General features: G+C 46.4%; 2 protein-coding genes across 2 annotated transcripts in view; one reads left to right on the top strand and one right to left on the bottom strand.

The window, feature by feature from the left end:
* Window positions 1-26226, top strand: part of MED12L (mediator complex subunit 12L) — a 363243-nt gene that overhangs the window by 154584 nt on the left and 182433 nt on the right. The window lies entirely within an intron of this gene.
* The window catches only part of P2RY14 (purinergic receptor P2Y14), a 51921-nt gene that overhangs the window by 25350 nt on the left and 345 nt on the right, over window positions 1-26226 (bottom strand). The window lies entirely within an intron of this gene.

Genomic DNA, 26226 nt, shown 5'->3' with positions numbered 1-26226 from the left:
TGTTATTAACTTAATTAGGGCACTCCTAAGCTGACCAAAGGGCCGCACTCAAGGGGTCAAAGAGCCACCTGTGACTCGCGAGCTGCAGTTTGCCGACCACTGGCCTAGATGATTACTCGGATCGTTGAGTGAGGATCCCTTGCTTGTATAGTTAGTGCTATGCAGTTATTATTTACAGCCGAGGCTCCTTACTGGTACTGGATTGTGATGCCTCAGCCTCCTCGGGTGACCAGGAGGAACTGAGCCCTCTGGTCTGATGGGGACAGGCTTCTCTCTGGTCACAGCTGCTCAGTGTTCCGTTCACAGTTAAGATATGTAAACACGCTCTGTAAATATTAGCTCTTATTATCACTTTAATGTTATAATTTGAGCCAAACCTCATTTTGTCCACTTCTTAGTTGTGTGTGTAGAATAAATCTGGAAGTACTTTGCCAGCAGCTGCGCTTACAGACGTTTATGAAGTCCAGGTGTGTGTTCACAGAACTTGTGCCGAGTAGAGTTCTCAGCCCTGCCCCTCGACGGGCAGACCAAGTGTGTGTTGACAGATTCTTATTAATACTTTTCTGTTAGGTTTCTCTGGAGGGCCCTTCTGTTTATGAGGTTGGGAATGTTGCTTTTAGCAGCTTGCAGTGACTGTCTCCAGAAAGTCACATCTACACTTCCAGAGCTGTGTCTTTTATTCCTGTCTTTCTCGTTGAAACTTACATGCTACCGGAAGGAAGCCGAAGTCAATCCTGATTCTGCGCTTGGCCACATGCTCGCAGTTTTCCCGGAAGCCTTACGCTATCCTTGATGAGCAGGGCCCCTGATTTTATTCATTTAGAAATGCAGACAATCACTGAGAAGATAAAAACATCTGCGTCATGAATAGGCAGGCAGGGGATTGGCTGGTGGAGACTGTTGGGGGCAGTTTCACATCAGTATAAGCAATTTGAGAAAAGAGCTAACCGCCCAGTCACGGGGTGCAGGCGGAAGACCGTGCCTCTCATTTGTTCATCAAAGTACTATTTTGGGGGGTCATCTGATTGGTAACCCTCATGTGTGAGAGAGTGACTTATTTATCCACCTGAACTTCCATTGTAGATGCGAAGGGGCGTGCAGCCGAGAGCAAGTTGCGGCAGTTGAGTATCGCGCAGCGGAGGGGCGGGAGTGTGAACAAACGCACACCCTGCTGTAGCTGAGGTGCTGCCAGGTGTCTTCCGTCCGTCGGTCTGTCTGTAACTAATCCACAGCCTTTCGGTCTTCCCCTGGGGGTCTCGGGCAGTCCACCAGAGCCTGAGCCTGCCCCCGACATGAGACCTTTGGCCGCTTTTGGCCGGAGATTCATGCAAGACAAAATGAAGAAAACAATTACAGCACACTGTCTACTGCAGTGTGGAGCTGGAATCGGGGTTAGAGGATCTGTGGTTTTTCTTTTCTTTTCTTTTTTTTTGCAATGAACTCTGCATCATGTTTTTAGAGTTACATTTGGAACAAAAGTGTGCTCTGCCTGTTAGCAGCCTGGGGACCTTGGCTGGTTCTGCAATCTCTCTAAGTTTCCGTTTTCCACCTGCGAAGAGAGGGCTGCCTCTGGTGTTACTTACTCCACTGAAGTCTGGAAAGTGTCAGGGGAGCCGAGTGCGTTGTCTGTCTGCGGTGCTCAGCCCTCGTAGGGGTTAGTAAGTGACAGGGGAGCCGAGTGCGTTGTCTGTCTGAGGTGCTCAGCCCTCGTAGGGGTTAGTAAGTGTCAGGGGAGCCGAGTGCATTGTCTGTCTGAGGTGCTCAGCCCTCGTAGGGGTTAGAAAGTGTCAGGGGAGCCGAGTGCGTTGTCTGTCTGAGGTGCTCAGCCCTCGTAGGGGTTAGAAAGTGTCAGGGGAGCCGAGTGCGTTGTCTGTCTGAGGTGCTCAGCCCTCGTAGGGGTTAGAAAGTGTCAGGGGAGCCGAGTGCGTTGTCTGTCTGCAGTGCTCAGCCCTCGTAGGGGTTAGTAAGTGTCAGGGGAGCCGAGTGCGTTGTCTGTCTGAGGTGCTCAGCCCTCGTAGGGGTTAGTAAGTGTCAGGGGAGCCGAGTGCGTTGTCTGTCTGAGGTGCTCAGCCCTCGTAGGGGTTAGTAAGTGTCAGGGGAGCCGAGCGTTGTCTGTCTGCCGTGCTCAGCCCTCGTAGGGGTTAGAAAGTGTCAGGGGAGCCGAGTGCGTTGTCTGTCTGAGGTGCTCAGCCCTCGTAGGGGTTAGTAAGTGACAGGGGCTCGTGTTGGTATAACCACAGGCTCGCTGTTGCTGTGTAATCTCGAGATGGGATTATTACTGAATATATGGTAGATACAGAGTGCCCTGCCTTGCAGTTTTAGTTAATGCTGATTTTTATAAAAGCATTCCAGTTTGAGGAGGTTTCAGGCTCAGTCACGATGGCTGTGGGGAGGCTCTGGCAGGTCACCCAGCCCGCTGTACGTAACCCCGGAGCAGTAGTTACAAAGTATTGGCATGCCTCTCAGGAGGAAGTGTGCAGTGTAGCCGGGTGCATTCAGACCCGGGAAGATGGGCGCACATCCGGGGGTTGCTCTTCCGCCAAGCTTCTGCGGACCCCTAGGTGAGGATGCTGGCTTCTCCTGTCGCGCCCCTGGTCCCTGGTTCTGCTCGGTCTCCGCAGGGAGAGTGGGTGAGCACACTTCCTCTCTGTTCACTGTTGTCAGTTTGAGAAGTGTTTAGGGTCTTGCTCTTTATTTTTTATTGGTAGACAAAAATGTGTGGTCCTGAAATCCCTCTCCACGTGCAGAACTCACATCTGACTGCTGTCCCGTGGCAGAGGCCAGAGCTTACCATGCTGTCGGCCCTTCTAGCACCGTCTGGATGAAGAGCTCTCTTAGTGAGGCCGGGACGTGCCACATCACAGTGAAGGAGAAACGTGTCTCTTTAGGTAAGGAGAAAAAAGTTCACACGAGTGGAACATCCCGTAAATATTCAGTCAGAGCAGCTGACCGGTCATATTCCTTACTTTGTTGTTGTGGGAAATGACAGAGGGTTTTCTTGTTCTTGTTGTTTTTTTGTAATGGGCCGACGGGGGGAAAATGTTTGACTTAGCTAAGTGATCTCTTGTCATTTGCCATCCCAGTAACCCTTATCCGCTTTGCATACGAAGTGTGTGCTATTTTCCGAGAGGCAGGGCGCTTACCCTGCCGTCGGGGACACTGAGTTTCACAAAACAAAACGAAAAGCAGCACATGATGACAGCTGCTCCTGAACTCTCAGCCATGGTGTGGTTTGAGGAGGAAACATTGCAGACATTCTGGCCCCACGTTTTCTCAGAACCGTTTGGGATGGTTTTCCCGTGACCCGGCCCGAAAGGCGTCTGTGTCAGATCCTCCCCTGCAGACCTTACTCTGCGGCTTCAGGCTAATCCTCCTCCTCACGGGATGCCAGTTGGCACATTGTAGTTAGTCTAAATGTTTATAGGATCGAGTCTTCGAGGCAGTTGAAACATTTGTTGACCTTGTGGTCCTGGTGGGGAGTGTGAGAGACAGTTTGTCTGATTGGCTGAAAGTAATGTCTCCGGAGTCATTACTTAGCATTGCCTTACTTAGCATGTTGGCTGTGTGTTTTGGGGCTTGTTACTTAACCTTTCTGTGCCTCAGCATTCTCTTCCTAAGGATGATACAAAAACAAGGATGATAGCTACTTAAATATTTCTCTGAGTTCCTGGCCCTTAGATGAGAATTAATGTTGCCTGCCATAAGTATTATTTTATTGATGGAAATAACAAGTGAAGGAAACCTGCATTGTAGGGGTTTCTCATTGCCTCTGGAAGATACTGATTGCCTAGAGAACACACGGTTTCGAAATGGAGCTTCCTGGTCCTTACGGATCTGCCTTTTATCATCATTTTCCCTGGCCTGTGTTCAGACTATTTTTCTAAGGGACATTGGTGTAGATGAGATTCACACAAATATTTGAATTTCAAATCTCTTTCCCCGTGCTACAGAAGTTGAACGGTAATTGATAGTGGCCATGCCCTTCTCATCGTTCCTCTGTCGCTGGCTCTAGGCACTTTGTGTGGAGATAACATAAGAGTCAGTTTGTGCCTGACCAGGCGGTGGCGCAGTGGATAGAGCATAGGACTGGGATGCGGAGGACCCAGGTTCGAGACCCAGAAGTCGCCAGCTTGAGCACAGGCTCACCAGCTTGAGAGCGGGGTTGCTGGGTTGGGTGTGGGGTCATAGACATGACCTCATGGTTGCTGGCTTGAGCTCAAGGTCGCTGGCTTGAGCAAGGGTCACTTAGTCTGCTGTAGCCCCCTGGTCAAGGCACATATAAGAAAACCATCACTGAACAACTAAGGAGCTGCAACAAAGAGCCACCACAAAGAATTGATGCTTCTCATCTCCCCCTTCCTTTCTGTCTGTCCCTATCTGTCCCTCTCTCTGTCTCTGTCACAAAAAAAAAAAAAAAAAGAGTTTGGCTTCAAGGTCAAAGTTTCTGGCATGAAGCTCTATTTATTTTCTAGAAAAGAAAAGAGTTAGTGAGGGTGCAGCTCCGGTGTTCATCCGCTTCAGTCTGTGGGTCTTGTGGCACTCTGAGGCGTGTGCAGGCCGGCTGTCGGGACTCGTGTTCATTCAGCCTGTGGGTCTGTGGCACTCTGAGGCGTGTGCAGGCCGGCTGTCGGGACTCGTGGTCATTCAGTCTGTGGGTCTGTGGCGTGTGCAGGCCGGCTGTCGGGACTCGTGGTCATTCAGTCTGTGGGTCTGTGGCACTCTGAGGCGTGTGCAGGCCGGCTGTCGGGACTCAGGTTCATTCAGAGGACAGGTGAGGCCACCCCGAGATGGGCTGGAAAGATCTGGGTGCTACGTGGTCAGTAGCTCAGGGGCGACATCAAGCGCTCCGACCCTCACCACCCATTAGTTCTGTCTGTGGGCCTGTTGTGAAGTGAGCATTGTCAGTATGCCCCGGCCCGGGTGCTGCGTACATGCAGACAAAGCAGAGCAGGTTTGTGCTGCAGTTTTGAAGGAGAAGAATAAGGTTAAATTCCTCAGCCACCGCCTCTTGGAGCACAGGAAGGAGAATTTTCACTTTCTCAGCTGCTTCTACAGTGACTGCTAGCTCTCCCGAGCGATCATGCATGCTGGGGACATTGGGAAGCTTTTATTTCTATCTTTGTTCATTTTAGATCTAGCATCGAATGCTGCTGTGCTTGGGCCCCTTAGCATCTTTTAGGGCAGGTGTGTGCTTCTGCCGACCGTGAGGTAGGGGAGAGGCGAGCAGGGCGCAGGTGGGTCTGGGCCGCTGGTCTCCCAGCTTCCCCCCTCTCGCTGGGACCTGGTGCTGGAAACGGCCTCTCCATGATGGGGCTGCCGCGTGGAACAGCTGAGACGGTGCACACGGACTGCACATAGCGTGCGGCACAAACGCTGGCTGGGAATACCAGTATTCTAGTATTACGGCATCTCTGTCCATTTCTTCACTTTGAGAGAACTGTATTCTGCGCCCACCCTGCCCCTTGCTAGGCGTCTCTTAGAACAAGACTTCAGCGTCCCGGTTCCTGGAGCCTCCAGCGGCCGGTACCTGTGTCCCAAGGCTGCACTGTCATTGGAGGTTGTACAGATAGGGTCCGGACGTCCGATGGCGGTGGTACGGTGTGGGAGACTGGGAGAGAGCGGGCAGGAGTGGGTGGACAGCGAGGATGGAGATGGTAGTGTGAGGGGACGCTTTCTACTGAAGTGCTCAGTGGCTCATTCCTTCCTCAGTTTGAATGAGAGTTGACTCAGAAGTTGATCTAAGATCCTGTCCTCCTCAAACATTTCAGGCTTTCTCTCGTAGTTCTTAGTGTCTCTCTGAAGTGTTTGTCCAGACTCTCGCTCTAGCAACAGGTCCTAAAAGTGTGTGTATGTTTTGTTTTGTTCTGAGTGGCAGAGCAATGGAACCCATTTTTTCTATTGAAACCTTAAACAGAACCCTGATGGGTGAAACAGATGAAGGGGTCCCTCCGAACTCAGAGAGACACCGACAGCGGCTGCCCCCACCCCATCCCTGCCTGTTGCCCCCCAAAGTCTGTGGTTCCCTGTGGCTAAGGAAGACAGTCTGAAATCACATCGATTTAGAACTGGGGTCTAGAATAAGCTTGTCCTGCCTCTTGCGACTACGGGCTTCGCGGATATTTTAGTCATCGAGTCAGTGGGACTCCACTTGTTTGTTTTCGCTGCCGTGGTCTTCGCCTGAGGAGACCTATCCAGAAACACTGTGAAGACCGATGTCAGAGTTTATGCCTATGTTGTAGGAGTTTTGTGGTTTCTGGGCTCGCGTTTAGGAATTTAATCTGTTTTGAATTTGTTTGCATGTCGCTGTCCAGTTTACCCAGCACAAGTAACCTGAGTGTCCATTATAAACGGATCAAGATGTGATTTATATACACACATACACACATATATAAATATAGTAAAATATATTCATATAATATGTAATGAAATATTAATATATGTAAAGATGTGCTATACATAAGGAAATATTATATATACTGAAATAGGTATATAACATATAATAAGATATATATATATATCATGTATATATTAAAATATTACTCAGCCATAAAAAGTAAATGAAATTTTGCCATTTGTGACAACATGTTTGGCCTTAGGGGGTATTATGCTAAGTGGAGTAAATCAGACAGAGAAGGACAAATATCATGTGATCTTACTTATATGTGGACTCTAGAAAAAAAAATGAACAAAAAATTAAACAGAAACAGACTGAAAGTCATAGAGACCAAATGGATGGTTTCAGAGAGGAGGAGTGTAGGGGGAAAAGCAAAAAAGGTAGAAGGGAATAATAGATACAGATTTCCAGTTAGTTATAAAATCAGTAAGTTATGGGACGTAACATACAGCATAGAGGATATAGTCGTTATTGTAACAACCTTGTATGGTGTCAGATGGTGACTAGACTTATTATGGTGACCACTTTGTTATGTATATAAATATTGAATAACTATGTTGTACATTTGAAACTAATATAGTATTGTATATTAACTGTATTTTTAGTAAAAAATAAAGTTATATCTAGAACAGCAAACAAGAAAGGAAAACCCTGATGAATTGACAGAAGTTGATGGAGACCCTGGATTACTAGGAGGATGTTGCTGCTTGGATATGGGTCCTTTCCTTTCGGAAATTACAATATAAGGACATACAGCAGCAGGGTGACAAGCAGTTAATTCACACCTGGGCTTCCTTTCTGCATAGAAACCTCCTGGACCATTCGCGGTCTGTTGGTGTGGCGCCGGCAGGCCTGTGTGTGGCTGTGCCTGGACCAAGAGGCCGGATTTCAGCCTGGCCTGTGGTGGCGCAGCAGATAAGGTGCTGACCTGGAATGCTGGGATTGCCAGTTCGAGCCCCGGGCTTGCCAGGCCAAGGCACATACGAGAGGCAACTATGAATTGATGCTTCCTGCGCCCCCCTCCCTGACTTTCTCTCTCTCCTCTCTCTAAAAATCAATGAATAGAGTCTTGAAATAAAAACAAACAAACAAAAAAAGCAAAAGAAAATAAAAGGGAAAAAAAACATTTCCCTTTTACCCCAAGCACCTGAGACCCTTCCAGGGACAATGTGAGATACTTTCTGGGTCAGATATCTTGATAGGCTAGAGCAGGGGTCTCAAACTCAACTCAGCATGTGGGCCGCAGAGCAAGATCACAGCCGTTCGGCGGGCCACACTAGGTCTACAAAAGGCAACTGTTACGCAACACTTTTCTCACTGCAGTTGAAAACAAAAAAAAATCAGTACAACAAGCACAATCGTACATGCAGTTTACTCAGTGTCACAAAACGACCAGAAACTGTAGTTCGCATCACAACTGCTGTTAACTAAGCTAATATCTAGCGAGGATGCTAGAGAAATGAAAAATACAAGTAGGCCCCTAGGCTTACTTAATTTTATCCCAAATATTTTGAACTTCGTGGATTAGTCTGCGGGTTGCACAAAATTGTTCCGCGGGCCGCACGCAGCCTGCGGGCCACAAGTTTGAGACCCCTGGGCTAGAGTATTTAAGGATGAGACAGGCTCCAGGACTCCAGACTGTCTGGTAACTTTATATTCAGTGCTGTGTTTGAAATGTTCTCCATTGGTGTTCCCCTTTGGTGGCTTAGTTAGATGTTTCTGAGGTGGGCCTAGGACAGAGAGAGAGCCACCGGGCCCGTCAGTTATCCACCTGCAGGCCCAGGGCTGGAGAGGCAGCGGAGCTAACGGTGGACGCAGCCCCTGAAGTGTGTGGCTTTTCCATGGAAGATGGTGCTGTCTTGTTTTATAGGCTCTTGGCAGGTGCATGTGTATGCTTTATGCAAATGACTTCTATTTTTTGGATGATGATACTTATTTCTCTTACTGACATATATACTTATGAATACCTAAGCATAATTATATACACATATTATCAATAATACATCAAATAAGTTTATGCCCCCATACTTGGCAGTGCCTAGGCACGGAGGGACATGGCTGGAAGGTTCACATGAGCACATGAGGTGTTTCACCTGTTTAACTCCTTTTGTTTGTGTCTGATTAGTTAGAGTCCTTGGGCCCGGGGCCCACAGCCCTGAGAACGGAGCCGTCTGTGCGGAGGGGACGTCTGGCTACCCTTCAGGCATCGGCTCGGCTCTGGATCTGTGCCATTTTCTCCTTGCCTTGAAGACGTGAGGGGGAGCTTTCTGATCTGAATGGCACTGCCCCAGGAAGTACTTTGGAAAAGATATTCTTGACCAAAGGCCTAGCCCGCACAGGTGGATAGGGGGACCTTGTATTGTTATTTAAGCAGAGACCCTGTTGAGAGTGAGAAGGGGCATTAGTGAAAACTGCATAAACTGGGACCACCGGAGTGAACTAGGTCTGTCCCGGGCAACGGGGACACAGTTCCCACTAAAAGAGGTGCACTCTGAATCGCTTGACCTTGCGAGCATGCGCCGTCTTCCGAAATCTCAGGGTGTGCCTGAACCTGCCGGGCTCCCCGAGTCTCTCTCTGTAGTGGATGCCGCCGTGATGTGGGGTTGCCGTCTGCTGTGAGCCAGTTTATTGAGCACCTACTGTGCACAGACCCTCCGCTCTAGTCTTTAGGATGCGTCTCCCCGCCGCCACTTAAAAGAGCTCAGTGCTTTTCCCGGCAGACTTCCTGGCTTACAGCTCAGCCCCAATGTTTTCTTTCTTTTCCTGGTCTGTTCTTCTCTGTTCTAATTCTGGTTCCTTCATGATGCCCCTGACTAATTCATCCTGTTCTCTCCCTTCTGCGATCCCTAGATGTTAATTCTAAGTCATTGAGACCCAAATCCCTGTTTTGTTACATGATAAATGTTCCACATTTGTAAGCACTTTAGGGGGAGCTCAGACATTTTTCGTTTTTTGGTTATTCCAGCATCCAGCTGGCTGCAGGGTCCCCACTGTGTTAGTGTGTGTGGCTGGGAGACCACATGGGAGTGGGGATGGGGTTTAACGAGTGTGGCTGGGGGATCACATGGGAGTGGGGGTGGGGTTTAACGAGTGTGGCTGGGGGATCACATGGGAGTGGGGGTGGGGTTTAACGAGTGTGGCTGGGAGATCACATGGGAGTGGGGGTGGGGTTTAACGAGTGTGGCTGGGAGACCACATGGGAATGGGGGTGGGGTTTAACGAGTGTGGCTGGGAGACCACATGGGAATGGGGGTGGGGTTTAACGAGTGTGGCTGGGAGATCACATGGGAGTGGGGGTGGGGTTTAACGACGCACAGCGTGCTTTAAGCCTAAGAACAATGGGGCCTATCCAAATTAGTGGACGTGGTGTTTGGAAATGGTGAAAGGCTCCAAACCTCATCTTATCTAGCTTAAACCTGCTTGTGTAAGAGTTGATATTACCAGAACGCATAGTGAACGTATGTTTACCTCTTACTTCTTAACGTAGCTCTACTAACATACGTATAAAACTAGTTTTTAATGACAGTTTACTTAATAAGGACAACTCAGTACTGATGAACTTTATCCCTAGTGATCACTTTCCTGCATATAGAGGCATTAGGACCTAGTCTTAAAAGTGTAATACACTTCTTGTCTGTCTAAATGACTAATTATTTCCCCTATGCAGAAGAGCATTCCAGCCGCAGCTGTGCTAAGACAGCTACAACAAACTCAGTGTTTGTACCCCGAGGGCACCACACCCCTTACCCTGGCCTTCCTTTCTCCCCAGACTCCCCAGAGTTCTGTAAGGTCCTGGATGTTTCTGGGCCCCTTACAGTCGAGCATTGTCTGGTGGTCCCTATGTGTTCATGAGATACATCGGCTTTGATTCTTCTGATGGGAGCAGAGATATGTTTTCTTTGTACATTGAATTCTGAAACAACAGAGAGGTGGAGTTTTCAAAACTACATTATATTCTCTCTCAGCCTCATTTGAAAATGCCTGAGAGATTAGGGAGGTGTCTTGCATGTATGAACGTTGGAGAGAGACCCCCCAAAAGAACGGCGCGGCTGGTGTGGTGTAGGGATACGGCAGACACTGAAGCAGTAACTCCCTAGCGTGCAATGGACAAACGGCCATTAGTTTTCCTGCGTGGCTTCCATTAGGGGGGTTGGTTGCTTGCCTTAAGGAAAAAGCTATAATGCTTTTTACATAATTCCTTAAGCCACTGGTTCTCAAAGCGGATCCTGCACCTAGACCAGTGGCGTCAGCTGAGAACATGCTAGAAATACAAAGCCTCAAGGATTACCCTAGACCACCCCCATCTACCCCCAAAACATAGAAAGTGTGAGAGTGGCCCAGGACACAGGTTTTAACAAACAGGTGAAAGTTTGAGAATCACTATTAAACCAACAATTTGTAGCAGTTTAAAGATGTCAAGATCTTTCAGAATTTGAGGAAAGCCAGAAGGCTAGAAAAATGTACACATTTTATACGGTAGTGGGGGGTTTGGGAACCCCTGACTAAGTACTCGGCTATAAACTACGCATTTTAACTTTCCAGATTTTATCCTATTAGAATCATTAGATTCTAAGGCACATGCCAGTGTTTGTTTTGAGAATTTGATTATTCATTTTTATTGTTAATTTTTAATTTATTATATTTACATGGATTCAAGTGTCCCACTGAATATAACTCCCTCACCCCCTTGTGTCCCTTTTTATACCCCCTTGTCCCTCCTCCCAATAGCTCCCTCCCCCCTGATTATTATTCATTTTTAGTAGCATGTGTAGCCTCTGCCTGTGGTTTGCCCCCAACTGTTTTCGTGGAGAGCTCACGCCCTGAGATGTCTCCAGACATGGATCCCGGGCCCTGAGGAATGTCACATGGCCCTTGCGGGGTGGTCCTGACCCCCACTCTCTCAGCCATCGAGTTGACATGGTGGACACTGGCGGTCTCCAACCCAGCCGGGAGGGCGGGACAGGAACTCAGTGGACATTGCTTTACTTTAAACAACTTAATTTAAAGGAAAAAAATTACTGAGGAATGCATGAGAAAATTAGAAAACATAGAAAAGTGAAAAGAAGAAAGTAAAGGTCTGGAAAATGTATCCTTGGGAAAGCAGTTATTCTGTTGTAAATGGAAAAATAAGAGGCAGAGGAAAGAGCCTCTTGGTGACTTTGACGCCAGAGGGGAATTTATGCCTCCTCGTCATGCACTACGATAGTAATAGCGATAATTATGCCTAACATTTGCTGTGTTTTTATAAGACACCGGCTATTTTTCTAAATTCCTTATTTATATTAACTCATTAAAACCTGATTGCTAGCCTGACCAGGAGATGGCACAGTGGATGGAGCTTTGGCCTGAGATGCTGAGGACCCAGGTTTGAAACCCCGAGGTCACTGGCTTGAGTGTGGGCTCATCCAGCTTGAGCACGGGCTTTCTGGCTTGAGTGGGGGGTCATAGACATGATTCATGGTCACTGGCTTGAAGCCCAAGGTCGCTGGCTTGAGCAAGGGACACTGGCTCGGCTGGAGCCCCCCAGTCAAGGTACATATGAGAAAGCAATCAATGAACAACTAAGGCAGTGCAACTATGAGTTGATGCTCCTCATCTCTCTCCCTTACTTTCTGTCCCTCTTTCCTCTCTCTCTTTTGCTGAACAAACAAAAAAACAAAAACAAATTGCTAGTGTATAAGTACTGTTCATTTACACCAGTTCAATAGGGATCGTGAGGCACAGAGTGGTTAGGCATCTTGCCCAAGGTCACACAGCTAGTAAGGATTTAAGTTGAGGTGGGGAGAGGTTACAGCTCTGTCTTAAACTTGGACCCTCTGCTGGCCCTCTAAGATGATGACACTGCTGTGAATTATTGCTGGTGGAGGTGGCAGTAGGGGGGAGGAGACAGACCTGTGCATGAAGGCGTTGGGGCCGGGGGAACAGGAGGGGGACATTTCTGCACTGGTCATGTGGGTGTAGAGACAGACGAACAAGTCAGGGCTGTGCACAGCTCTGTGCTTCCAGGATAAAGCAGAGCCCTTTGGTGGTTTGGCTTATCATTATCAGCTTCACTCTGCAGTATCTCCCATTCCTTTGTCATCGACATGCGGAACCGCTAAGGAAGGTCTGCTGACTGGAGCCTTCCTGGTTTGTCTTAAAATGATGAGCACTGTTTCATTGTAAACTGGATAACATGACACTTCCTGTGCCGAATGTTCAGACACAGCTGGAGCCCGAGGGAAGTGTGCACACATGGCACTCGCAACGTGCCGCTGTGGGGAGGGCCAACAGCACTGCGGTCTCGCTGATCCCAAATGACATTTGTTTGAAAAGTTGCCTTGTACTTTGGTCTTGGGTTTAATGTCATCTTGGGTCATAACTTTCCAAAATGTCACGAGCCTTGCATGTTTCATCATTAATTTAATTTTCCTTAAAATTATTTCCCAGAACACTAAGTGGAAAGTTTTTTCTTTAATGTTATTTGGAAGGAAGAATCCAAGAGCCAGTTTACATAATACACTAATACACTCCGTGAGTAAGGACTTCCCTCTAAGGGGTGAGTGAACATAGAGGTTAAGAAAGTGGGCTACAGGGTTGGAATTCCTTCATTCAAATCCAAGTTTACATAATACACTAATACACTCCGTGAGTAAGGACTCACCTCTGAGGGATGAGTGAACATAGAGGTTAGGAAAGTGGGCTACAGGGTTGGAATTCCTTCATTCAAATCCTGCCTCCCCCACTTACCAGCTGTTTGAGTCTGGCTAAAAGATGTAATTCATCTATTAGTTGGGAATAAGTGTACCATAGGACTTTCGCAAATTCTCAGTGAGAAGTTACAAGCACTAGCGCACTGTGTGACGTGTGGAACGCCCGCAGGAAATGTTAGGTGCTGGACAGGCAGGGGAGTGGGAAGCGTCCCTGCTCCCAAAGCCCACTCAGCTAGCAGCGGCACATCCAGGCCACTTTCCCACGGCAGGTGTGAAAGCCCTCCCTCTTTCTTCAGAGGATTGCATGCCATCTTATTGAGGGAAAGAATCGTGATGGAATGATTTCCCTGCTAGTGGATATTCGGATTCTTTCCTGTTTCCCTCATCGTTATAAACACTGTGTTCTCTTGCTTTCTCACTTTCTCCTACTTTCCCCTCAAAACTTGGAAGGCGGTGTTTTGAGGTTGGTCTTCGTTATCACTGCTGTAATTTTTTCTAACGCGCTTTCGGTGGGGCACCACGAAGAGGTTGTGCTCACTTAGAAGAAAACTAAATGATTATTGGAAATGCTGTCCTATACACTGAGGAAATGAAGTCTTTCCTGAGGGCAGTAGGAGCCTGTGTTGTGGGATAAGAAAGAGGAAACTGCCTACGAACTTCTATTGGAAACTTCTTGCGGCCTTTTTAGGTTTATCAACTAATAACCCTAAACTCATTAGTCGATGCATAGTTGTGTAAAGTGCACATAACCCCATTATGGAGAGTTTTTCATTTATATTTGATGGTTTGATGGGCTGCCTTTCTCCCTGAAATTGTTTCTCCGCAATTGCAGTTTGTGTATTTAAAAGGAGGAGCCCCCCCCCCCCAGTCTCTTCTCAGCCATCTGTAAGAGGGGCTTGGTACTCCTTTGTTCCAACCCCCTGGGGGAGGTGGGGAGAGGGAAAGAAGTCCCTCTGCACTTAGCGCTCCCGCCGGCTTTCAGGCCACGCCCCTGCCCCTTTTCTGGGCTTCTTGGCCCCACCCCACTTCGGGCGGGCTCTGTCCCGCTGCGCCCCTGTCTGCTGCAGCTGTGTTGGCCTCTTGCTGTTGTTCCTCCTCCAACTTATCAAACCCATCTTTCACTTAAAGTCACAGAACATATTGAAGATGTTAAGTGAGGACTTAATGTAATTGGGTTTCCTTTGATAGCCTCAATTTCCAAGGCATTCAGAACCCTGGATTAAAACGAGAACATGAACTTGTCAGTGTGAAAATGTAAGCAAATTTGTGAAGTATTTGAACTTCTCCTAGAATGTATCTGGAAATCCCGAACATAAGACACTTGGGCTCATGCTCACAGTACCAGCGAGTGGGAAGCAGTTTGTTGCTGACAGACTGAACATAACATTAAACATCAAACAAAGGTTGCCTAGACTCAAGTTAAAATCATGTTTGTTCAAGAGCACTTATTGTATAATAGCATAATTCCTTTTTGCTTTTTGATTGCATTTTTGATTTTCACATTAGTCTTAGCTCTGTGCCCCGAGGGAGGGGTCCGGAAGGGGGTTACTGCATGTTATTTTCCTTGAATATTCTTCTGTATTCTAATATTTTGAAGGTTTTAAGTAAATGAAGGAGTGAAGGATCTGTTTCATGAACAAACCAGTGGGAAGGAATTCCAGCCCTAGGAGAGAATCTTTGGGACTGAGTGGCTTGGCACAGGGAAAAAGACAGCAAGCCGCATATTGAGGCTATCAAAGGAAACCCAATTACATTAAGTCTGGTGAGAGGAAAGTCAAGAGTCAGGACCAAAAATGCTGCAGAATTTTCTGAAGGAAAAGCTCTCTTCTCCCATGCAGGGAGTGGTGTGCTCAGGCCCCCACCACCATGCCAGAGAATTCTGTAACCTCTATAAACTCACTCCTTACACGAAATCAGTCTAAATCTCTTATGGGGAGCTTTCAGTGTGGTTTCAAGTGGATTTTAGGGGAAATTGGGATTTATACTTCTCAGCTAATATTGGTGAGTTATTTCGATGCTATAAAGTATAAGATAACTTTTCTAATTAAATATTGTCTGGGTAGCTCATTCTAGAATGAACTCCTTGCATTATAGTGTTTCGTACATTCTTGAAATGAAATGTTAATTTGGACTATTATTGGAACTATTAACTAAACACTTTATGAAACATAAGGCTTAAGATAGGGCTTACTGGGAAGGTTTTGTTTTTTATATTTTTCTATTTTTTGACTTTCGAGTGTGGAAGAATTGTGCATTTAGGAAGACAAAAAAAATAATGCCTAGCTATTAAGGAAATGGGGACCAATGAAATACTGAGAAAAGGAATTTAAATGCATAACTTAATCAGATTCAAGTAGCTAGATGCAAAGCCTTCTTTTCTCTTTAAAGAGAAACAATATGACATTGATACAGTACTTTCTTATCTTCTATATTGCCTTACATAAATTTTAAGCAACTATTGGTCATTATTTCCAAGAAATGCTAGCTGTGAATCTGAGTAATTATTAAAAATAGAGCCATGTGCAAGCTACAAGCCAGTACATACCTTCTTGTTCAGGTGTAAATACATTGTTTCCCTGTGGCGGGTCCTCTGCTGTGTTGACAGTTTAGCACTCAGGCAGAGTAGTAAGGAAGGAACCTTGCTGGACAAATGAGCACCTTTGGCTCAGCACTGTCAGGGAAGCAGAGCCACAATACAGCCCTTCAGGTAAGTCTCCTCATTTCTTAGTATTTTGGTTGTTGTATCAGCTGTAATCCTCAGCACTTACAAAATTCTCTGTGGTCATAGTGAATATATTAAATTCCCCAAACCCCAATAAAATGGAAGAGATTATTTTTACTCTTCTGAGTCTTGTGCTTTTTAGGAAAATCTCAAGGAAATAGCTGGAAATGCTCCATCTTAAGATGCGTTAGCCTTTATCTAAACAGCGAGAATAATTCTCTTTTATGTTTTGAGTGGACCTGCTTTCCAGAAATATTAGTAAATATTTTTAGTGTCATCTAGATCTTGTAAAATAATGCAAATTGTTTAGACATTTAGGAAATATGTCCCCTGAGTGTAGTATTTTTTTTAGCATTTACTATTTATTTTAAAGGTGGTTATTAACAGAGCTGCTGTGACGGACTGTTTTTATAGAGTCTAATTCATTAAGGAAAATTTGGTTTATACTAATAACATGGTAATTGTTCTGATGTGGTAATTGTTCTGATATATAGTCAGATAAGGAAATGATTGTGAGTGAACTGGTCTATTTTCTCTGCTGGGGTAAGCTGCTGTTTGTACAGAAATCAAAACTTCGGGTTAGCCCCGCCCTAGCCTGAAGCTTATCATAGAGCAGGGCCATCCCGTGAGTGCTAGGTGAATGCCTTTGTGTTGCTCCATGGGGTCACATTTATGACTTCACTTCTGTTCGGTTTGCTAAACAGGATGCTACCACGACTGCACACGGGCCCTTCTTAGACTTTTAGAACGCCTTTCTTTTGACCTCTGAGGCGTCTGTGAGTGAGTCAGCAGTGTTCAGAGCCCTGGCCTGCTGCCTAGGTCCGCTGCCAGATGAGATGGGGGGTCAGAGGAGGTACCTGAGTCCAGATGAGTCTCTTCCTGAGTAGGAAACTGAAAACACTACAGGTTTCAGAGGAAAACATAGACCATCTTCCCAACCTTAGAGCCAATAGTTTCTTAGAGCAGTGTTTTTCAACCAGTGTGCCGCGGCACACTAGTGTGCCATGAGACATGGTCAGGTGTGCCATGGGGAAATTAAACATGGGTCCCCAAACTACGGCCCGTGTGCCAGATACGGCCCGTGGAGGCTATTTATCCCGCCCGCCACCAGCCGCCTCCATCCGAACATAAACATTCCCCTCACAATCCCTCCAGCTATCAGCGACAGGAAGGGTGGAGGCACAGGGAACGCTCACTGACCAATCACCTTCTAGGATTCAGCCCGACCACTAGCGATGAACCAATAGTAGGCCGCCTCTCATCCACACCCAGGAAGGTCCCTGCTGGGGCTGCCGCACACTTGTCATTGTGTGGCCGTGGTAAGTAGTTGAAGCTGCTACTCCTCCCCATGGTCCCAATTTCTAATCCTGGTCAGGACTGGAGGTAAATGTTGCCACCACTAGATGAAGCCTCAGCCTCAGCTGGTTATGTCTATCCTGATGGTGTATATAGATATTTGACCTTTTTCTTTTTAAAAGAGGCCCCCGCAGAAGGTGATATACAATGCATCACAATGTTATCTATATTGTATATGGCCTCCTGAAGGATCATCTTCTTAAAGAGCTCAAATCTCTATATACACAATCAAAACAGACAGAACCAAGGCCCCTGCACCCAGCTGACCATGGGATTTGAACCCACAACTTCAGGGAGAACTCTAATATTTATCAGAATCCTTACCTAGAAAGCAAACTTCTCAATCTGACAGTAGAGATGCTCTGAGGACTTATGATGTTACACAAGTACCCAACATTTTCTAAAATTGATTTTGTCCAGTCTCTATATAGAGAGAGTATTTGCCAAATTGATTTGAACCCACAACCTTGATGAAAGCTCCAGTATCTATTAGCGGGACTGTATATATAAGGGGATACATGGGACTGTATATATGAGGGGTTACATGGGACTATATATATGAGGGGTTACATGGGACTGTATATATGAGGTTACATGGGACTGTATATATGAGGGGATGTTATGTGGGACTGAATTTATAAGGGGATGTTACGTGGGACTGTATTTATAAGGGGATGTTATGTGGGACTGTATTTATAAAGGGATGTTAGTGGGACTGTATATATGAGGGGATTATCCTTTTTTATTTAACTTTTTTTTTTAATAAATGTAATTTATTTAAACTTTAAATAAATTCTTACAGTTAGAGTGTCATTTTGTGTCATTTTGGTAGGTGGTGTGCCCCAGGATTTTGTAAATGTAAAAAATGTGCCGTGGCTCAAAAAAGGTTGAAAATCACTGTCTTAGAGTACAAAATGCACTCACCATAAAATTAAAAATTAATAACTTGTACCTTATCAGAATTTAAAATTCCAGTTTTTATTAGTTATTAAGAAAGTGAAAGGTAAGCCACAAGTTGGGAGGAAATATTCACAATACATCTCTCTTTTAAAGGACGTAGACTATCTAAAGAACTGTCAGAACTATAAAAAAATACAAAAAGCTCAATTTTTAAAAATGGCTGGGCCCTGGCCGGTTTGCTCAGCGGTAGAGCGTCGGCCTAGCGTGCGGAGGACCCTGGTTCGATTCCCGGCCAGGGCACACAGGAGAAGCGCCCATTTGCTTCTCCACCCCTCCGCTGCGCTTTCCTCTCTGTCTCTCTCTTCCCCTCCCGCAGCCAAGGCTCCATTGGAGCAAAGATGGCCCGGGCGCTGGGGATGGCTCTGTGGCCTCTGCCTCAGGCGCTAGAGTGGCTCTGGTCGCAACATGGCGACGCCCAGGATGGGCAGAGCGTCGCCCCCTGGTTGGCGTGCCGGGTGAATCCCGGTCGGGCGCATGCGGGAGTCTGTCTATCTCTCCCTGTTTCCAGCTTCAGAAAAAAAAAATGAGAAAAAAAAATGGCTGAAAAATATGAACAGTTTACAAAAGATGTTTGACCAAAGAACCACATGGAAAATGCTTAGAATCATTATGTAACAAGGAAATGCAAATTAAAATGGTGAGCTATTACTTCGTACCCATGAGAGTGTAAAACAAAGACGAAAACAGAAACACTGACAATACTGACCTTTGACAGGGAAAGGGAACAGTTAACACTTGCGTACATTTTTGGTTGGTGTGTTAAGTAATCAGTCCACTTCGGACAGTGGGTGCTAACTTCTTAACTAGGCTGAACATGTAGCTTGCAACCTCAACCTTATTTAGATCTTAGGTGTTTATCTAGAAGAAATGAAAGCCTGTGTCCACTAAAAGACTTTTATTAGAATGTTCATAGCCAGTTTAGTCATCACAGCCAAAAACTGGGAATGACTCAAATATTCATCAGCAGATTTAAATGAGTAAACAAATTGTATATACTTAATGGTGGTATACTTATAGATTTCCACAGTGATCATTAATGGTGGTATACTTACAGATTTCCACAGTGATCAAGAGACATGGGGCATGCCAACAATAAGGGTAAATCTCAAAAACAGTATGTCGAGCAAAAAGAAGTCAGACACACACACACACACACACACACACACAAAAGTCAGACACAAAAGGGGTATATGCTGTGCGGTCCTATTTATATGCAGTTCTACTCTGGGTGAGACTAAGCTCTAGGGACAGAAATCAGGCATGTGGATGCCGATGGCTACAAAGGAACACAAGGGAACTTTTGTGAAGGAAATGTATTAATTGGAGTGGTAGTTACATGATGTCAGAACTCATTGAATTTACATTTAAAATCTCCCCCCTCTTTGTTGTATAGAGTTTATACCCGAGCCTGAAGTGGGGGAAAGTTAAGAGCACACCCCTAGCCTTGGAGCAGGAAGAATGTGAGCAGACGGGCAGCAGATCATAAACTCCCTGTTAAGCGGTGGAGACATTGGAGAGAGATGGCAGGGCTGGCAGGGCGTGTGCACCACGTGGACACGCAGAAAAAGGCGGGTCACACGGGACAGGCTTTCTGGGCAAGAGGTTTTTTGTGTTGTGTTTTGAATATGGAAGTTGATGAATGTTGTCAGAGGTTGGTCACTGGAAGGGAAATGTTTCAAATAAGGTCAAGTTGAGGGGTCAGGATAAAAGAAGACGTGCTCTGGGGGTTAATAAATACGTTCGTTGAAGTCGTTTCGGTACCCAGCGCATCACTCCTCACTCGTCCGTAGCTGTGTCATTTTCCGCTTTGAAGACTCTGCCCCGTTGCCTCGAGCCCACTGGCGCCGTGGTTTTTACAGACTCTGCTGTCTTCGTGCTCCATCAGGGTGGTTAGCGGATCCGGTCCGCGGACCGGGGCTGAAAACCCTGCACTAGAGGCACCGGCACCGCCTTCTTTCCTTGTTCGGAGCTCCGACTTGAACGCCAGAGTGTAGCCATTATTATTATTATTATTTATTACTATTGCTCAGATTATATCCTATATGTGAAGTGTGTATCTTCTGAGAAAGTGTTTCCTGGGGGAAGTTAGCTCCGCCTCCACTGCCACAACTAAAGTGCGGAGTCACCAGTCCCAGGCTGGTTACCCAGCTCGGGTTCCAGTTCCGGCTGGAGGTTTGATAGGCAGCTGGCTGTGCAGGAGAGGGGTGGGGCCTGTGGGAGTGCGGATCTGCCCTGGAGCCCCCCCCCCCCCCCCCCCCCCCCCGCACTATGTTCCAGATGTTAGGGTACCTACTACGGCAGTTCTACTTAGCCAGGCTTTTCTGCTTTTCCCCAGAGGAGTAAGCTGAGCGGGCAGGTGAAGTGACAAGCTGGAGTTTGAATACATCTTTTTGGCTCTCCCTGTTCTTGTCATCAACCACTGTCCTGTGTGACTGAGAAATGAGATGAGCATGGTGATGACTTCGGTAACACTGGTTTTGCTCTTAGGCCAGTCATTTGGGGGGGAGGGGGCACTTCATCCGTATTAGTTCATTTCATTTCCAGGATAAGCGATGGAAATGAGTCCCAGGCAGGGATGAACTCACCAAGGTTGTCACAGAGGGAGTGGTGTGGAGGCAGGTTTGGAAACCAGACGGTCTGATTCCAGAACGCAGGCCCTTGGCTTGTTGCTCTCACGCTGTATCACTTGGCTTGGGCAAGGAAGGTCTGGTTGTGCCCCTCAGTGAGAGCCTGGCACCCCCTCTGGTTAGGTGGGACAGGAGTGCATTCAGACGGAAACCAGTGGGGCGGGGTATTGCTTCCACAGCGGGTTTCTTTTGCTGAGATCCTCTTTTTTGCCCCCCATCCAGCAGACGCTCGTGGAGAAACTCCACTGTGCCATTTCCTTGCTAGGCCGGGACGGACTCGGTTCCTGGGAGGACTCGAGAGTCGAGGTCTGGGTCTTGGTTATTTTTACTCGCGTGGCTTCTCAAGTATTTAAAAAAGTATTTCAAATGTCTCCTACGACTTGAGCTAAACTAACAAACTGGACGTGGCCAGCAGTGGGGTGAATTTATGGTCTACAAAGAAAAACTGTGCAGAACTTGAACCCACAGAACCTCTACTCAGAAAGGCCTGGCTACAGCCTAACCCAACGACTAGGCAGTAAGCGTACATTATGTACTTCACGTTAAAATGTTTTCAGTTAAATAAGTTACTTTGAGGAGATATTTATCCTTTTCTAAAAATACTTCGGAATCTTTTTTTTTTTTTTTTTTTTTTTTGGAGGGGGGCGGTGGAACTGACCAGTGACTTGCCTCAGTGGCCCCGTGATGAGGACTGCTTCAGTGTTCAAACTCTTAGACTCAGTGACAACAGGGACGGTTCATCTGAGTCCTGGGATGTCTTTTCATCTCAGAACACACCCTTTCCCTTCCTATTTTCACTTCCATAAAGATGGTTCTCGCAGAGATATTTATAGTGGGGAAAGAGGCCGGGAGATCCTGTGCGTATCACAGGCAGGCACTTCCAGGCGCCAGGCAGGGGAGACGACGAGCACAGCGGTGCAACTCCTAAGACCCTTCACTGAACTTAGTGTTGTTTCCCATATTCCCCTTGGCCCTCAGTACACGCAGAGCTGTCGGCTCCTAACTAGGGCTCGGTTAAGAATTTGTGCCAAATCAGTAAGTGTTGGTTGACTTCTGATGAGAATAGGATCCCTTCCTCATTTCTACAAAGAAAATAAAAATGTAATCTATTAAGTTATAATATGCCCAAAGATGGTTCTTATAACTAAGTATCATTTCTTAGAGAAGGAAGGTGAAACACAAAGGTTTGTCTTGGCATTGGTTAGAAAGCAGGTTTCCTGACATCGGGTGCAGCTGCATGCATAGTGTCCCTGACGTCTAGCATCATGGCTGCCACATGGTTAAACAATCCGTGTTTGCTGAACAAACGGACGAATGAACGAACAAATGAATAAAACGCCTCTAGAATGAAGCTGAGATTTCATTCATCCTTTGTAGTAGGATGGACATGCTCCTTAGGTGAAGCCTCCTGTGAGCTCACCTGCCAATCTTTGACCTAAGGGCTGAACTCACTGTGAAGGCCCTATAAGCAGCAGGTTAGTCCTACCTTTCCAGCCAGGTAGCTCTCCTGCAATAATAATAATAATAATAATAATAATAATGATGATGCTAAAGCTAACACATTGCACGTCTGCCTGGTGCGAGTCACTCCCGTCGTCAGTGACGTGGTGAAGATGAGCGTGTGTGGGCCTGGAAGTCCGAGACTCAGATTCCTCTCCCCAGGGACCGCACCACAGTGGACACAGTTGACCCTTGAACAACACAGGGGTTAGGGACACTGACCGTCCCCCTCCTGTAGTTGGAAATCTGCATGTAACTTCTGACTCCCCAAAAGCTTAGCTACGAGATACCTGCTGTTGACTAGAAGCAATACCAGTAACATGAACAGTCAGGTAACTCATCTTTTGTGTGTATGATATGCAGTATTCTTAAAACGAGGTAAGCTAAAATAAGAAAATGTTATTAAGAAAATTATAGGGAGGACAAAGCACACTTACTGTATTTATTGAAAAAAATTGCATATGAGTAGACCTATACACTTGAAACCGGTGTTGTTCAAGAATCGACTGTAATTTCCTTTGGGCCAAGCCTGAGCAGCTAGATAGCTGATCTTTTTCTCTCTTCTTTGAGATCCTAACTTCCAACAGCAGATGTTCTATAATTGAGCAGAAGCCACCTCTCCTCTCTGATCTGAAAGATGCTTGGTCAGAACATATCGAAGGCCTTTGATGTTTTCCAGAAACAGCAGATGGAAGACTTCAATGAAGAGTGAAAAGGCAGTAATTTAATTTAGGGGGCATGAAGACAAAGATTTCAAAGGAATTGAAAATAGATGAGACCCAAAAGCATATGACCACTATTTCACTTTGCCTTTAAATGAACAGGTGGATTGAGAAGCTTTGTGGCAAACTTGGTTTTTCTGTGAATTAACAGAACCAAGTTATGAATATAACAATAAGACTAGTAAGTTTCCTACTGGGTTTCTGCTTTTCCAGTGTGCTAGTCAGGAAAAGAAAACTCCCTTAGAGGAACCAGAAGATTTTAGAAAGAGGATTTTAAAGACTCGATGGAGGAGAATTCATCCCATGTGCTACTCAGTAAGCTGGGAATTAAAACTAGATTGTATATAGTTTGTCAGCAGGTCCTTGTTTGTAAAGATATAGGATAGGCTACCTCTATTGAAATTAGTGTGTCCAGGCATGCTCCCTAGATTTTTATGAGGCAATACATCTTTTAGCATTCAGGGACGCTACGGGTTCGTGACTAGATATAACAGCAAGAGTTGAAGCTAGTTTGCAACTCTAAGCAGTAACTGGAATCCAACCAGTGAACCCCCTTTGTAGCATTCAGTCTGAACTGTAAGGATGACCGCATAATTTATTATCCAACCCAGGACACTTTGAGCTAGAAGGGAGGACTCTATTGTATGTCCTACAGCGGGCGAAAACTGGACCAGACGCAGGATGTAGACGCACCTGACCCAGTTCAGAACTGAATGTGCAACAATTCTGATAGAGGGCTTGATAAAGCACAGATTGCTGGGCTCCACCCCCGAAGTTTCAGGGTCAGTAGGTCTGGGGTCAGAGGCGCACGTCTAACAGGTTCAGTGGTGGTGTTGGTGCCCGTGTCTGGGCGTCTCGCTGAGAAAGAACCAGTGCTCCACCTGAGCCGGCTTGGCACTCTTTTACTGATGATGTCGTTTTCAGTTGGAAGAAACTCCTTATTGTCCGGCTCTCCCCCGCTAGACAGCAAGTGAGGCAGGCTAGCCTTGAGGAGGATGGGAGAGGAAGCTCTTATTGTCCGGCTCTCCCCCACTAGACAGCAAGTGAGGCTAGCCTTGAGGAGGATGGGAGAGGAAGCTCTTATTGTCCGGCTCTCCCCCGCTAGACAGCAAGTGAGGCTAGCCTTGAGGAGGATGGGAGAGGAAGTGAAGGTGGGAGAGGAAGCTCTTGTTGGCTGCACCCTGTGTCTCTCTGGACGGGTCTGTTCTCGGTTTTCCAGAGACTGCTCACAGGGAGGCTGAGACAGCTCACCTGGTTCCACCCTGACTTTCAGGGAGATGCTGAAACCAGAAGGGAGTGAATGTGACCTCCGGTTTCTTGCCATAGAGACTTAGGCTTAGGGAAGCCTCAATACCTGAATTCACTTCAGAGGTATTTTATAGAGTTAACGCTGTCTGGGCAACAGTATTCTTCTGTTCAGCCATGGACTTCGGAAGCATCGTAGATCTAATTGAAAATCCCCCCCCCTCCCATCAGAAGGAACTTGACGGGCCTCTCAGAGGCTGGATCTGGAGTGCTCTGCTGCCTGGTGGACCCACTTGCTGTTTCCATGTGTCTCCGTGCCCTCAAGTCTCCTGGTTTTAGAGACTTCCTTTTCCTACTACTCTTCCTCCCTTGTATTCTGGTTGAAAGATATCAGGGGATAATTATAATTTTATGTTTTTACTTTAACTCGCACCCCCCAATGTTATGTACGTGACACTAGACCGAACATTTTTATAGCGGAACTTAGAAATACTACCCTATAAACACATGATTGGGGATGAAAGTAATAGAAGAGGCTGGAAGGACATCCTGATTGCGGGAGGGGCGGCGGGGAGGGAGGCTGGGCTGCCCAGGCTGGGCCAGGGAGCCGGGAGCCGGGGGGGGGGGGGCGGCGGGGAGGGAGGCTGGGCTGCCCAGGCTGGGCCAGGGAGCCGGGGGGGGGGGGGGGGGGGGGGGGGGGGAGGGGCGGCGGGGAGGGAGGCGGGGCTGCCCAGGCTGGGCCAGGGAGCCGGGAGCCGGGGGGGGGGGGGGGGGGGGGGGGCGGCGGGGAGGGAGGCTGGGCTGCCCAGGCTGGGCCAGGGAGCCGGGCCCCTGGCGCGGGCGCAGTGCCTTCCTGAGCTCAGGAGGCACCCCCCCCATGAGACCAGCTGGTGGCCTGGTCCTGGTGGTGTGCCTTCTACCTGCCGGGAAACGGGCCCTGTAACTTCCCCACATCCTGCCCACTTCCCCTTCTGAGTCTTTATGCTTTGAGTGTTTTCCTTACAAAGCTGTAACAGCACCTGCTGTTTGTTGTTGCGTGTATGTGTGTGACCAGTGTGCGGCTGCATGTGTGTGTGCATACTTTTATGTGTGTATTTTTAGATTTTGTGATGTATAAAATCTATTTGTATGATCACAAGTCATAAAATCTGTTATTTTGATATTTTATGGTGAGGACATTATGTTTGCTTATTTTTTAACTTATTAATATCTAGGTTTTTGGTGCCGAAATGGTCTTCAAGTCTGTATGTTTCTTAAAATAAAATTTTTTTTCAATTACAGTTGACATACGTTACATATTTTTTGCATGTAATACATAGTAATTAACATGTAATTTACAAAGTGATCAGGCCTCTAAGTCTAGTACCCATTTCCCATCGTACACAATCATGCAAACCATGCTGCATTTTCTGTGCCAGTGTGACCTTTAATTCACTTTCTCTGTAGGATAAGTTGTCCTTAAAAAATATTTCTGGACGAAATGGATTGCCTAAGAGTGGTTGACTATGCTGACAGGGTGGAGCTGTCCTAATTCCCATGCATAATTTAAATTTATAATGTTTAAAGTATAGCTCAGAAGCCATCAATCATAGTAAGTAACATATGAACTCAGATGTTTGCTATGTATAGGATAGATGTTTTTGCAGCTTATAATTCCCTTTAAAGGTAAATAAATAACTTATTTGGTCATTGAAGGGTTAACGTATCCCAATAACAACAAAGATAAAGAAGCTTTTTACCTATATAGAATATGTACAAGTAGATATTAACTAGATATTTTTGCACACATGCAATTTTAAACAAAAGCATGTTCATAAGGACATGTTCAAATATTGTTGTAATAATGTAGTATTTAGAGGCAATTTAGATGCACATTTACAAGCTTTTGATATGTTTGTCCTGGATGAATACCTTATAAGCATTTTCTTTGCTATCTCTTCATCACAGATCTATTTTGACACCCACAGTTGGAAATCATAAATAATCATCACCAATAAAATTTCAGGTT

This window comes from Saccopteryx leptura, chromosome 8, assembly GCF_036850995.1.
Source record: "Saccopteryx leptura isolate mSacLep1 chromosome 8, mSacLep1_pri_phased_curated, whole genome shotgun sequence".
Classification (NCBI taxonomy): domain Eukaryota; kingdom Metazoa; phylum Chordata; class Mammalia; order Chiroptera; family Emballonuridae; genus Saccopteryx; species Saccopteryx leptura.
The sequence above is the reverse complement of the archived record's forward strand: the minus strand, read 5'-3'. Positions and strand labels throughout refer to the sequence as shown.